Below are 15,705 nucleotides of genomic sequence, written 5' to 3' on the forward strand. Positions count from 1 at the left end.
TAGTGTGAGCATTACAACTGCATGTTGAAATTGACCAAACTGTCCCTTTAAGCCCCCCTGATAAAAGCTCCCTCCCTTGTGATAACTGGTTGTGTACTTGTATTCAAATGAGATTACTGACAAGTTTGTCACTGAGACAAATCTAAAAGTGCAGTGGAACTGCTACCAAAATTCTTTTTGAGGGGCCCCTCCTCAATTGTTTGAAGAGGAAGAGGGGCCCCAAGTCCCTCTTTGCCTAAGGCCGCTAAATACTTTGAAACAGCCCTGTCCGCTCCTATCTGCCAGTATCACTGGGGTGCCTGTTATTCATTGTGTTGACTTCGCCCCATTCATCTTATTGTGTCCTGGCATCTCATTGACAGCCATGTAATTTATGTTTGACCAACCTGGGTGACATTACTACAACTGAGGTGTGGAAAAAGTGTATTATTCGAGTAGGCCTACATATTCTTGATAGTAAACATTTTGCTGTACTGAAATAGCAATTTGTAATGTTAAATTCTTGATAACGCAGGTGTGCTACTTTTGGAAGGTAACATGGCTGTTAGAAATGTCCTTGTCAGATGTGATAAAAGAGTAATATGGTAGTAATGCAAGACATCACTTTACAGTTTTTCAAGGTCAACATGACAGTCTCAAAATTGTACCGTTGGAATACAAACCCAAAACGTCCTCATTTCTGAGACTGAGGGGTCGTTTATGCCAGGATGATTGCGAGGGGAGACCACAAAATATTTCATCAGAAGTGACTTTGAAATGGTGACCCCGCCATCGGGGCTTGAAGACGCAAAAATCTGAAGACTCCGTCCAGAGTGGGGAGTTTTGAAGACAACCCGTCTTCACGACAAAAAAGCTGCAACGTGTTCACATCCCACCGTGATGTCACACTTCTCCAGATTTGTGCTCTTCAGGCCTCAACGGCGAGGTTACAGTGTAAACGAAAGGCAATTATGACTGAATATTTCGTTGTCCCCTCCCCATCATCCTTGTGTAAAAGACATTGAAAACATGAGGACAAGACACCACTTTTGGGTCTTCTGTTTTTTATCACCTTATAGACGTAGCCTTAAACAGTGATGTCTAATGATCAATATCGAAAAAAGGCTTTGCTGTTGTCAACATGATTCAGTACACTGAGAGCCTTACAATATTATTATATACAGGGTCATGGTCCACCAAGTCACCCAGTTACTAAAACAACATATATGGTGTTATAATGTGGACAAAAGGTCCACGAGCGCCACTTACTGTCCACGCGAGGTATTTTATTCTGCCCGCGCGCGTAGACACTGTCGCGCGAGCGATTTTGCTCTGCGCGCGCGCGCAAACGCTGCCACGCGCGCGCAAACACCGTCTCACGCGCGAGAGGTGACATGAATTTCCTCACGCGCGCGAGCAGAAATATGAATATTTAAATTATCTCCTCCCACTGGTTAGCATAACAAATGAGGCGGAAGTTTGTTTAGTCCATAGTAGTCAAACACAGAGATCTCAGATCTCAATTGCTGATAGACTATCGTTCCTACGGTGACTGCAAACGACCACCTTTGAAACACAACTGAAACGCAACTCACGGCTGCGCTGACAAGGGCATTCACCTCTTTATTAGTAAACCCATTTTATTTTTTGGTGGATGAAAACATTGTGTCAATATGCTATGTCTATGTTCGCCTTATTCACCCGGAACGTTCTAAAGACGTTAGTCATTTTTCCATTGGGTTCCGCGTTCCGGTGCGGGCTTTATAAATATTCATGAAACTTGACGGGGGGGTCGATGGTGCTGTCTCGCACGCATTTCCATACAACGGGGGCTAGAACTGGGCCGTATGATCAGCTGCTGCAACTAGCCGCGACAACACCGTGTTTTCATGCCATTGTGAATCTAAGCCCTACCTCGTCATTTTGTTTTCGAACAGACAGCGATCTCCTTAACCTAGACCTACAGACATGTGTTAGGGCTTGTTCGAAAGCTGAGATTCTTAGCTTTTTACAGGTTTTCACGGAACGTTTTTATGTTCTTTCAATCCAAAGTTATATAACTTTAAGCGGCCGCTGTTTCAAGTGAAAAAATAGCGCTTTCCAAACATTTTTTTTTTTTTTACCTCATTTTGTTTTCCAACAGACAGCGATCTCCTTAACCTAGACCTACAGACATGTGTTAGGGCTTGTTCGAAGGCTGGGATTCTTAGCTTTTTACAGGTTTTTACGGCACATGTTTATGTTCTTTAAATCCAAAGTTATTTAACTTTAAGCGGTCGCCACTTCAAGTAAACAATGGCGTTGTTCTCCAGCCGGATAGAGAGGAAATCTTTGTTCCCTCGAATAAACCACAGTTGTCTTTTTCATTCGAAATTTTCATTTTTACATTTAATTTGATAACAGCAAATTCGCCATCCCTCTGCAGGTTCGTATATGAAGATATGTGCAATGAAAAGGGCTACTTTAGTGTGCCCTATTTTGCATGGTGGTAAAAAAAACGACTTCTCACAAGGAGGAGGCATGGAGCTTTGGAAATAGCGTGATTTTAAAATAATAAGCTAATAATATAACTCCTTGGCCAAGGACTGGACTTAGGCTACTTTAAAGAACATGATAATTGCTTGAGCAAATTTTCTCTGTCTACTGTAAAAACTGCCGACAGAAAAGTTGATTTTTAAAGTGCGTGAGTGGGGATAGGTGTTTTCACATGCCGGTAAATCCTAACACAGGCAACATTTAGCCTAGTGGAACTCAGCTCCGCACGCCTCGAACCACGTCTTTCGCGATTCTATAATCGCCCCTGTTTGAGCCCTGTTTGAGCTGATGATGGGTGGGGTAAATGCAAAAAGAAAACGAAACCACGCCCCAGCAGCGCGCAGCCCCGTTCTAACAGGGCTAGTCGAAAAGGGACTGTTGAGGGGTACACTTCAGGGGTACATTCGGCAACGCACCAGCTGTCATGCCGCCTCACTTTTGTGTGCCCAAATGTTCGTCCTCAAAGAGAAAAAAAATCCTACCGTGGACAGACTTTCCACCGTTTCCCCAAAGAGCAGGCACTTCGCCGTGAATGTATAAATCACATCAGGGATCCTGGTCCATATTTCAAGGTAAGATGCAAAATTATGTTCAATCATACGCATTAGCCAGCACAAATAAGCTAGCTCGCCAAACTTGTCATGACTCATGTAGCCTAATGACGCGAATGCCTGGGTGAAATAAAAAAAAATATGAATGTGTAATTACACAACGCTACATTTATATGATATTTCCAGATCGCTATTTTCAAGATTAGGCTTTTAATTGTGTGGTAAGCGATCCGATGGCCATTGATTTTGTGCTACCAGAACCAGTAGCATAGGCCTACTTGATTCCCTGATTGTCGCTCCCAACGCAGGACGCTTCCCGGTCAGCTCGCTCCCACTAGCCAGACTATCGATCCCACCGCCATATAACGGAGCTAGTTATCTTTTTGATGTTAGTTTTTTGTTTCTAACCCTAAATTGCTTGTATGTGGCAGTGTATGATAATACGTGAAATATAATCGGGTGGGACTACACGTCCGGGAGTGATAGAAACACCTGGGACTACACGCCCGGGAGCGATGTCAGTTGGGAGTGTCCATCTACCTCCCGGCCTACTTGTGCCAAAATCAAGTTGTTTTGCTAACGAACTAAAATGCATACCCTGGTATTTATGGTTACAGATCAACGCTGAGACCAAGGTTTGCTCTGAGCACTTTGAGAAGCAGTGTTTTGTAAAGACCGCCCGTGGTATCACAAAGCTTATAAGGATGCCGTGCCACTTTGTTCGCCTGGACTTCAGAGAGGCCAAAGAGGAGAATCATCATTCGCAGACCGAGGTTAGTTTGTTCAGTCAATATTCAACTGACACATGGGCGTAGATTTGGGTAGGGACGGTCGTGACATGTCACAACCAATATTCAAGGGATATAAAATAGTCCCGACCAATTTTTGACATAGGCTATTAATTGAAAAAAAAAAAGATTTAATAAAAGAACGAAAATCTACATTGATTAGTTTAATATTTCGATATACTGTGCAGTGGTAGCATTCATTTAAAAACATTTTAAATTGGCTAGTTAGTGAGCTATGATGACCCATGCCGCTATTGGATGCAACATGCGGCCAGGCGGAAGCAGTGGTCCACGCTGGTGGTGCTGAAAAGTGAACGCATCTGTCTCGTATTGGAATTAAACTCAAACGGCATACATGTTTCCTTCTGAATTTGACATTTATGAGCCACAGAGATACCAAAAAGAAAAAGACGACTGGCATAAGAAGTTATGCTACCTCAACAGTAAGCCTACGGCCCCATAAGATCTAGGTAAGATAAGCGCCTACGCTCCCTTTCGAGTGCAAGTTTTAACGGTCTCATTGTAGCCATCGATTAAGCCCTGGTAGATGCAAATAAACATGGGAATGAATGAATAAGAGAGTCATGGGAAGATGCTGGAGATGCTACCGTTTGAATTAGTTGCTGTAGCCTGGTGGCTATCCACACACCTCACACAATGCATGCCATAATTGCAAAACATTCCGACTGTCAAACAACTCGATAGCTAAATGCGATTTATGCTTGCTCATTTCGGTTGCCGCGTGCCGCGTGTGCCGCATGTTGCAAAAATTTTGGCAAAAGGAATTAATTTCAAGTTGTGATTCCTCTGACATTCTGAGAATAAAAGTCCGGTTTTAGATATTGTCAGGCTAAAAAAGGGTCATTTATTCTCCCAGGACAAAGGGGCTCGGTCTTGATGGAGCTTGACTGCTTTTACAGAAAGGAGCCCAAGAGTAGCCTGGCCTACGTCTTTAAAGGAGCCGCTACCCTTTTAAAGTAAGATACAGATATTCTCTCTCTCTCTCTCTCTCTCTCTCTCTCTCTCTCTCTCTCTCTCTCTCTCTCCATTGAGATGTTGTCCAGGCCCATTAGATATGCTTAGTCGTTGAAGCAATTCTGTTTAAATAAAATTATCTGTGTTGAACATGTACCACTTACTGTATAGCACTGTTCATTTTGGGAAAAGGATATGAGCCCTGGTCTAATGTGCCACCTGGTTTAAGAAACAGTTTTCCTTACTTATAGGCCATAGTCATTATTTCGGTAGGGCGCATAGGCCTATATTGAATGAGCCTAGATTAATTTTATAATACCAGTCAGATTAATCTAGATAAAGAATCTATGTTTTTTTTTGTTTGCTTTTTTTTTTTCGTTGAAGTTGTCCCTACCAAAGCTCAAGTCAAACCTACGCCCTTGAACTGACATGTGTTTAGCAACCCTCTAATAATAATAATAATAAACTGAGCATAACCGCGTTCGTCCCGCGACCGTTCCGCCTTGGTATGTTTTGACCCCTTACATATCGCACGAAGCAAAGCGCTCAGGCCTGGGCAGGTTGCCGTGGCAACGCTTCGCACAGCCCTGGCTGGTAGAGCTGTGAAGGATTTTGAATGCCAGGCAGCCAGTAGGGTACAGGGTACAGTACAGGGTAAGCTCGCTTTTATGCTGTTATTGAGAATTTGATTGAATGAGCAGGCGTTGTAAACTATTCTATGCATCAAAAAGCCCTCTGCGCAGTGCTCCTCCCTCCGAGTCCAGTGACTTTTTAATAACTCACTTTTCTAAAGTTTTAACTTGGATTTCTGTCACGTTTAAACGCCACCGCTCCTGGATCTCTCTCTATGCTGTGCCCTGCCTAGTATTTCTGAGTCCCCTGAAATAGGCTGTCTGCATTCTCTTTTTTAATGCACTGGGCCCTTTCTTTCAAATTAGTCAGTTTGTTTCAGATCTTGTCATTTCTGCTATAGGTGACTGCTCAAGATGTGGCTTCCTGTAGTTCAGAGAAGCTTATGTAGTAGTGTTAAGAATAAACAGGTGTGGAACATATGGCCTATATTTGAATAGTTGTGGGAATAACTGTGGGAACATGGAGCAGCAAGAATAAGCTGTGGGACCAATGGGCTGTGGGAACATAGAGCAGCTGACCCCCAACAGGGTCTTCATGGTTGTATGACCTGAATACATTTTCAAAGCGGAGCCACAGGATGCGGACTTCTACTCTTTTCCACTATTAGACGCGCCTTTGTCCTGCACCTGGCCTCAGCGAGGTGGGATGTGCATACTCTTACTTTTATAAAAATGTTGTATATTGACCACTAATTCTGTGCATGCTGTCATACAGAGATGATGACCCATTCCTGAAGTTGGACGCCAGAATGCAGGAAGGTGCTGTTTAAGAGCCTAGGTAGGTATTTGCTCTCAAGACACTTGTCTGCGACAATTTAGGAAACACTGTCAAAGTGTGTGAATGACGAAGACCAGCTTACAATGTTTTCTCTTCTCTTTTCTTTTGTTTCTGTGCTGTGTGGGACATGTTTGACATGTAAATAGACCACTAGGCTAGTTCAGTTGTTGGCGGTGGATTTATGTTGATTATAAATACAAGTCCTTTAGTAGGCTAGTAGGCTAACTAATTAATGCGAGCATGACCTACTGTGTCATGCTAAACACGCAGGAAGCTGGGCATTCTTGGCGACTCTGAGAACTATAATACAGGCCAAGTCGTCATTGTTATAAGATGGTAATAACATCATCAAATATTTGCCCTGTTGAATGGATGTACGTTTTTGCGTCACATCCTGTTGATGCTAAAATTACGTGCACTGCCTTCTTTCTATGGTCGTAATGTAATCGTTTACAGCTCTTGAAATGAGCAGACAGCTCAGCTGCTTGGTGCATACTCTTACCAATCGGTCTATATTATTCCCTCTTGCATTATTTATTTTCAGGCGGTGGAAGAAGCACTTGCAGGTATGCTACCGACCAGGCTCCTCAACATCAATCCGAGACGGAAGATGAACCGGGATGAAGCAGTTAGATTGAGGTAAACATCTACACACCCCTGTTCAAATTCCAGGTTTTTGTTACGTAAAAAAATGACAGAAAACAAACTTAAAGCTTTAAAAGGAAAGAATAGAAAATAAAAAAACTTCTATCTACATCGTTGCATAAATATGCACACCCTTAACCTAATACCTTGTTGCAGCACCTTTGGCTTCTATTACAGCACTCAGTCTTTTTGGGTAAGAGTCTATCAGCATGGCAAACATAGAAGTGACAATATTTGTACACTTATCTTTGCAAAAGTACTCAAAATCTGACAGATTGCGAATGCATCTCATCTGCACAGTCCTCCTCAGATTGCCCAACAGATGTTCCGTGTCATACAGGTCTGAACTCTGTCTGGGTCTTTCCAAAACCTCAATCTTATTCTAATGAAGCCATTTTTTGTTGATTTTTGGCATTTGCCTAAAAGTAATTGTCGTTCTGAATGATTAAGGTAATCCGCATCATTACCTTTCTAACAGGGGGCAGTATGTTTTATGCCACTACAATGGCCCCTGTGGAACTGTTCTAAATTCCAACCTCCCAGTTACAGCTGAAGAACGATAATCACATAGCATGATGCTGGCACCTTCATGCTTCACTTTACGCTTGGTGTTACCTTGGCAATGAGGTGTTGTTACCTTTTGTAATTATGTCCAAAATGTTAAACCTCGGTTTCACCTGACCATAATACGTCTTCCCACATGCATTTGGGAGATTACAGAAATATTTTTTACAAAATGTACTCCACCAATATTGAACTTTTTGGTCATAATTCGAAAGGGTATATTTGGCAAAAAACATCACCCCAATAACACCATACTTAAAGTGAAGTATGGTGGTGGGAGGGTTCTTTTGTGCTGTTTTTCTTCAGCTGTCACTGGGGCCTTCATTAGGTAGGAGGCAATTATGAACATTTCCACAGGGACTGTGGTAGTGGCACAAAATCTTCGCCCCCCCTGGTAGAAAGGTGAAGATGCAGAGGAACTAATCTTTCACAACGACAATTTCCCTAAGCGCACACCTAAATCTACTAAAGACTGGCTTCACCAAAATAAAATGGAGGTTTTGGAATGGCCCAGATTGGGGGCCTTGTTGGGTGATCTGAGGAGGACTGTGGGAGATTGCACTCGCAATCTTTCTGATTTGGAGGGCTTTGCAAAGAGGGGTGAACGAAACACTTTGCCTGATGAAGACCTGAAGGTCGAAACGTTGCTCGATTAAATAATAAATAGACAAGCAGTGTCGCGGACTTCTCTTTTCACTTGGATTTACTCTCATTGTCCTGCACCTGGCCCATCGAGTGGGATGTGCACACATCTACTTCTCTGAGGGTGAACGAATATTGCCATATTAATGTGTGCCATGCTGAGACTCTTACCCACAAAAGACTGTGCTGTAATGAAGGCCAAATGTGCTGCAACTAAGTATTAATTTAAAGGTGTGTACATTTTTGCATTGCATTGCATTGAATAATAGTTTAGATTGAAGGAGGGAAAAGCTGTGAATTTATTTGTCTTTCTGTCATTTTTTTACATCACAAAAACCTGACATTTGAAGAGGGGTGTGTAGACTTTTGGGAGCCACTGTACATGTAGAAATTATGTGTTCATATCACTAACCCTCTTGGTTTAGCACGATAATGAAAAGAACTGTGAGCAAAAATGTGGCTAGCAGAAAACCAGAGTGGCTAGTGACTTGGGAAAACCACTAGCCACTGTGGCCGGAGAGCAAAACATAATGTCAAACCCTTGTCTGTACCCAGACATGGGTTCTACCAGCTGTACGGATACCCAAACACAGCCTGTCACATCGTATGCAAAGCGCAAGTCTGAATTAAAATTTCTAAACACATGTACCTAAAAAGTGGACCACAGTCACCTTGTAGTTTGAATACTTTTACTTGAAGGAGAGGATTGTGCACATCCCAGAGAAAGGTGCAGTACGAAGGTCAACTGTAGTTTTCAGAGTGAGGAGTCTGCACACTTAGAATCGTTTTTGTTGCGTTTTATTTTTTCATGGCAGGATAACGTTTCTACCTCAACAGTCTTCTTCAGATTCTCAGATTCAGATTTTTCATTGTTTTTGGACAAGTTGGGTAAGACTGTATTATGTGCCAGTGCTTGAGTATTACCTGTTTGATTTCATTTGCCAACAATTAGAATTATTTTACACTGTCTGGACAAGATGTAGAAAACTACTACTGACCGACAGTGATATGTCATGTTCTTAATACTGTATATCCTGTCATTACAGACAAGGCGGCCGGAAACTTTGATGACCTCAATGACACTGGCTAGGTGAAGGACATCAAGAAAATGGCATCCGGTCACCAGACATCAGCTCATAAGCCACAACGTCATCAACCATTTTGCGCCAAAAATGAAGCCGTTCACATACCATGGCATCCTAAGCAGGTAATTTCATACCTCTCAGTAACCTCAGAATGTTGCTGGTGAAGGAGAACATCCCGTTCAATATCAATATTAACAGAATAAACAAAATCATCACTTCCCATAATTTCTACCACGTTTCAATAGGCAGCACCACACTACTGTGCAACAGTGAGAGAGAGCGGGCAAGGACAAGTAAAACGGACCTACACTACAGCAAGACTTTGACACTTCTCCACGTGAGAGGCAGCCATCGCCCCCACCGTTGAGCAGTGTGTACCCAGTACCCCCAAAAGAGGAGATGATCCGACGCCATCACAGCCGATTTCCAAAATTGTACACCAAACTCTGTATGGGCGTGTGTGTGTGTGTGTGTGTGTGTGTGAGATATTGTAAAACTTTTCAGTCCTTCTTCTATACTATACAGTGTATATGCATGTGAAAACCTAAATATGCATTAAAAACCATTACTGAGGTTAAGAAATGCATTATAACAAATACATCTGATTCAGGTGTACTGTACATTGAAATGTCTTTATTTGCCACAAATACATCACATCCTGGAAACCTGTACAATGTGTGGATTCAAAGGTCTGCCAGATCTTTGTGACGGCACAGGATTGCAGTGGAACCCAAACATAGCCTAGGAACTCCCACATAGCGTATAGGAACTCCCACGCCATCTCACCAACTGCCGATATGCAGTATGCCTGAATTTCCTGTACAGCAAAGAAATGTAGAGATTGTGCCTTCATCGAGAATAGGTCATTTGGAATCACAACAATTATTCAATTTACTTTGTGCGTGTGGTGTAGCTATTGCTGTTATTATTATGTTACTACTAGTGACCCATTTAGTTGATTTTAATAGTCTACATGACATCTTTGCACTTGTGTTACCACTATTGGGATTGGCAGCTCCCTAAATGAAAATGAGAAAAACTTGCCCGGATGAAATGTTATGAACTGTGTGCGTTGTGCTGCTTGCTGAAGTAACATGACACCCACATCACCTTCCAGAAATAAAGTGTATACAGGCTACCTAACCAGAGTCCTAGAGACCTGTTGCTGCTGTGTGATGAAATCCAGGCAAAGACCCACCTGCTTTGGCAATTGCTGCAACATGTAAAAAAGGTAGACAGATTAGGCCCCTGTAGATATGGCATGTGTAGATGGACTCACTTAATTCTTTAACCACTTAAATGGCTTGGGTCAGACAAGCTGGGCTGCACACTGACCTCTTCCATGTTGCCCATGTGGTTTCGTTGGCTGTGTGGGACCACCTCCGTACAGGGGCAGATTTATTTATTTATTATTTATTTTTTATTTTTATTATTACTATTTATTATTTATTTATTTATTAAAATGTCTGCACCTTTTTATTAAATGTATTGCATTGCACTGGTATCACATTGCATTAAATGTACTAGCCAAGTGACACAAACAGAGCAGGTAAATACAGTCTTGATCTTTACCATTTATGTCACTTATTTATTTTATTTATTCAATTATTCAACTCTATATTCGAAGAGGCCGGTATTGCGCTACCATTTTCCATGAACCAGTCAACTTTTGGGAGTCATTGCAGTACTTTGAGAAAGTGATCTTACTTTCTAGCCTAATCATTCATTGTGCTTGTGTCAGTATTGTAGTGTCATTTGTTATTTACAGTGTGCCGACGCCATCTACTGGATACTCCACGCACGGTTCATTTTCTATCCACTTAGGCCTAATCATTTCATTCCAAAGCACAGAGTGAGCTTTTTGATGCAATGTAGGCTAAATTCACCCAGAGCTCTAGTTGTGTACACCCGTTGGATCGCTGAATACATTGCCTACATTAAATCCATATTTCAGCCTCCGGTCTCAAGTCAACTGCGGCCGTCTTGCCCACTGTCGTCACCAGCTATGGAGAACAGTGGCAAAATGAATGATTGTTCCAACCGATTTCAATAAAGGGTTTCTGATCTGACCGCTTGAATTGACTATCCAGCTCCCTCTTTTATTGCAATGCTTACCAGCAAAAGTATCAAACACACTTGAATCCTTATACATTACAAATATCTGACTGGACCATCGTAGGAAACAGGTTTGTACCGGTATGTCTCTCAGTCATGTAGCATGCACGGAGCTGGATTTCAGTGAAACATTGCACTTACAACATGTTAACTTAAGGTCTCTGTAAACGTGCATTTTGGTCTTCTTTGCAAAACAACTATGTCATCATGCCAAATACCTAGCCTGCTAACTTTAAGCTCTTGTTAAAACACACTCGTCGTGAGCAAAATGAAGCTTGACAGGAATAGTCCTAGGCTACAACACGAACCATATTCAGTTGATGAAATGTCTACTCACTTTATTCCTCATCTGCTGTCTGCGAATCTCAACAAGTTCGCCCATGAAACAAACATATGTATTAAAAACAATGTTCTCATAAAAATGGGTAAGACATAGGTAAATGCCCTTGTCAGCAACCTTCAGTCATTCCACTCGTCAGTAAACCCGAGCTGCAGTCACCGTAGCAACGATATAAACAATTGATCTTGATATCTGTGTATGACTATTTCGGACTAAACAAACTTCCCCCTCGTTGGTTATGCTAATCAGTGGGAGGAGATAATTTAAATATTCATATTTCTGCTCGCGCGCGTGAGGAAATTCATGTCACCTCTCGCGCGTGAGGCGGTGTTTGCGCGCGCGTGGCAGCGTTTGCGCGCGCGCGCAGAGCAAAATCGCGCGCGCGACAGTGTCTACGCGCGCGCGCAGAATAAAATACCTCGCGTGTGCAGTAAGTGGCGCTCGTGGACCTTTTGTCCACATAATGACGCCATAAACATAACCCCTGTAAAAGAAGGCACACACATTAACCTGCTGTGACTGCATTCCTAACACTTCGTGTGCCTCTCATGCATAGGGAGAATTTGAGCTTGCAACCACACATATGTTCACACATCTCCAGTGCTGTGTGTAATCTATGTTAATTTGGAGCGCCAGCAGTGCACATCGATGTGAGTTAACATGATGCAGGATATATTGACAGGACTACACACAGCACTTGTGCAATTACAGTGACTGCGATGTAGTAGAAAGGCACACAGCATTTGCTTTAAATGATTCTTAATTTGAATCTGTCGGTTTTCAAATGTAGAACTCCAAGTGGTGTGCAATGGCTTCTGGGGCAGTCCTATAGTCCATAAGGGCAGCTGGACAGGTTGGCATTTCATGGTGAGTTGCATGAGCACTGTGTGGGGGTTGGGGGGGGTTGCCCTCGAAGTAAATAAAAGGTTTTGAATACACTTCTGAGAATGTGATCTTCACAGATGGTTTTGGAGACATACGCGTTGTCAAACACCATGTGCAGAATATTCCAGGTCTTAGTGTGAGAGAATAGGCTGCCGTAGTTGCCCTTCTGTTTTCATAAGTATGGTATCGACATCTGATTTCACTAGCGCAATGAATAAAACACGCATGTAATGTATCTAGGGGTTATTGGCTCTCTGAATGGGCCATGAATCAATCCCTGGCTCTCCTAGTTTCAGGGTTTTCATTTCCCTTATTGACCCCGAATCCTCCTCTGAGGCCTATGAAGCAGAGGATGTGGCTTACATTTGTCTGTGAAGATTCTCATTCATCCAGGTCATGGTAGTAAAAAACTGGGCTGGACTGGTAACAAAAACACTTTGGACATTTGCACAGCTCCCCCTTAATTATGAGCCAGTCTCTAAGAAAATACAAAAAACACAACAGCATTGGCGCCTTAGGACTATCGGTCCACCCGGAAATGTCCTATATGCCAGATTACCACTCCGGGCCTGGTAAGAGATAGCCTGGCTATCACAACTATGAGGTTCTTGCAGTCTTCCGGTCTTCTCAAGCGGGGGTGCTTTCGAGTTTTCATAGAGTGCGTTCAACCAAAACATACCAAATGGCTCCACTGGTGAAAGCTACAATCAATCCCACATGGGGCCATTGACAGAATTAGTGTATTCTTCAGTCTTTTCAGTCTTTGCCTTCAGTCAACCCTTTGGAGCATTTGGAAATACTCAATATTGACTGCTCCCCATTCAGAGGAACATTTGGAATGGATGAGATAACCAACTTCACCAGACTTACTTGTTCACAATTTTGTGCCATGTGGGAAGACCCATGCTAAGCAAGAGACCCAAGACGTCACTGAATTTCAAAAGAAGCTCTTTTGTATACAACTATGGTCTGTTGAAAACTTGCTTGTTCGTTTGTCTCTCTACGGGGCAGAAACAACACTACAGCTGCAGCAGGAAAAGCATGTAGAATGCCATGCGGATGTCAAGCAGGGAGACCTGTGAAACAACTCCGCTATTAGGACACAAGACAAGGGCTGGGGATTTCTGTACGGGTCACCTGGGTTATGATGTCAGATGTTGACAGGCCGAAAAGAATAGACTCCAGTTTACCTCAGGCATGTTGTGTCTAAGTTATATCAGAAGATGCACTGCATGCAAGACATCACTCATTACTTCACTAAGGTTTTGACCTACTGTAGCATGGGTATCCTTAACATTGACCATATCATTCTAATTTCTGTTCCAGATATATGTACAAATACAAACACGATACATGGAGTGTGTGGACTTGCTCAGCTGGGAAATGTCTGAACTGAGTTATTTTACTTCCTGTGGTGTGAGGAAACCCATTTGAAATGGTTGACATGGATTAGGTCGATTTACCATCCCACAGGTAAATGATAATTGCTGTAAACTCCTCCAAATCGCAAAAGCCTTGCTTATTAATTATAAATCTGCATTTCATCTCTACTATGTGTACAAGGCTAGGCTGCACTCAAGAAGTCTCAAAAGCAACAAGGCGTTCTTCTCTCCAGGTGGCCCAAATGCACTAAACGAGCATCAAAACAAGCAAAACACAATAACAAGTAAAGTAGCATAACACATGTCTGGAAATGCATTTTCAAAACAACAGCAGTACCATCACTCTTGATTTGTCTGTCAAAAAAGTGTCTGTTTGTTTGTGCGTGTGTGCGCGCGTGTGTGTGTGCGTGTGCGCGTGCGTGTGTGTGTGTGTGTGTGTGTGTGGGTGGGTGTGTGTGTGTGACATTAGTTGTAGTTTATAGGAGAAAATGAGGCTGTGAGTTGTCATAAGGGAAGGAAGGAAGGAAAACAATTGTTTATCTGCTGTAACGTCACTGCTCAACTTCAATAAATAAACATTGAAATATGTGCATGACATTTACTGTATTTTCTTTCCTAAAATGAGCCAGGGAGATACAGTATGTCTGTCTGTCTGTCTGTCTGTCTGTCTGTATGACTGTATGACTGTCTGTCTGTCTATCTATGTACTCTGCTGTCTGTCTGTCTGTCTGTCTGTCTGTCTGTCTGTCTGTCTGTCTGTCTATCTGTCTCTAAAATGGCCTGTTTTTCTGTCTGGTACATTGAAACACCTACACAGTATCTTGACCATCAGGCAAGGTCAGGGTACTTTTTTATGTTGGCAGGTACCTTTGTCTCTATTGCGTGAATTCTTGTGCTGCAGCACAGGCCAGCGAGACGATCACAGGTCAGGGATGAGCCATAGAAGGCCATATGAGAAGCAGGGGCCAGGTTTCTCTCTGTGGTCGTCTCATCACCCTGCGGACACCAGGGAGCCATTTGGCACTGCGGTCTGACTGTGTCTGCCTCCTCCTGGCGAGGGCGACTGGAGAGATCAGTGTCCTGCTGGTGCATATCAAAGCAGAGCTAGACACACAGACAGACAGACAGCTGCCCAGCCTGCAATGCACAGCTCATCTCATACAGTATTCATTCAATGCAGAGTTTCAACACTCCTAGACACACATACACGCACGCATGCACGCACACGCACACACACACACACACGCCTCTTCTTTCTCCCACTACCTCACCTATGATACCTAGAGAAATGCTCTTAAATGCAGCCCCCTGATATGTCAATATGCAACGCCAATCTATGCTTTCTCTCTTTCTTTCTCCCCGAAGCATACACAGTCACACGCCCACTAGTCTGCACATGCACAGACATACATTTGAATCAGTATTGTTTAATCTCTTTGATGAATAAATGTGAGTAAGTAAAAGCATGATGTGTGTTGATAGTGATCTTAGTCTTTGAAGTGCACTGTAATGCTGTAGACATGACTTATTTGGCTCCTAGATGGTTGGATTACTTTTGTCAATCGATACAACTCCATCACAGATATAACATATGAGGGAGTCGAAGATTGTTGGAGTCTGATTAGGTAAAATATTCTCTGTGGTTACAGTACATCCCCACAAGAAAAAAGAGCAAAGATAGACCTTTCAAGATCACAAGCTTGTATAATGTATATTACAAGCTCCACATACTGCAGCCTCAACATCAGAACATATCATCGCTGTACAGCAGAAACTGTCACGGATCAGACAGACGACCAGAGGACCACA

The 15,705-nt window shown here is 42.7% G+C and overlaps 1 long non-coding RNA gene across 2 annotated transcripts; it reads left to right on the plus strand.

The window, feature by feature from the left end:
- Nucleotides 1–3,601: 3,601 nt before the first annotated feature.
- Nucleotides 3,602–9,647, plus strand: LOC134438249 (uncharacterized). 2 transcript variants are annotated; one of them, XR_010032540.1, is made up of 5 exons: nt 3,602–3,838; nt 6,176–6,238; nt 6,783–6,877; nt 9,136–9,296; nt 9,420–9,647. It is a non-coding gene; the product is annotated as an uncharacterized LOC134438249 (long non-coding RNA). The 2 variants fall into 2 exon arrangements; XR_010032541.1 differs by lacking the exon at nt 3,602–3,838 and adding an exon at nt 5,301–5,482.
- Nucleotides 9,648–15,705: the final 6,058 nt, after the last annotated feature.

This window comes from Engraulis encrasicolus, chromosome 22, assembly GCF_034702125.1.
Source record: "Engraulis encrasicolus isolate BLACKSEA-1 chromosome 22, IST_EnEncr_1.0, whole genome shotgun sequence".
In the NCBI taxonomy this organism is placed as follows: domain Eukaryota; kingdom Metazoa; phylum Chordata; class Actinopteri; order Clupeiformes; family Engraulidae; genus Engraulis; species Engraulis encrasicolus.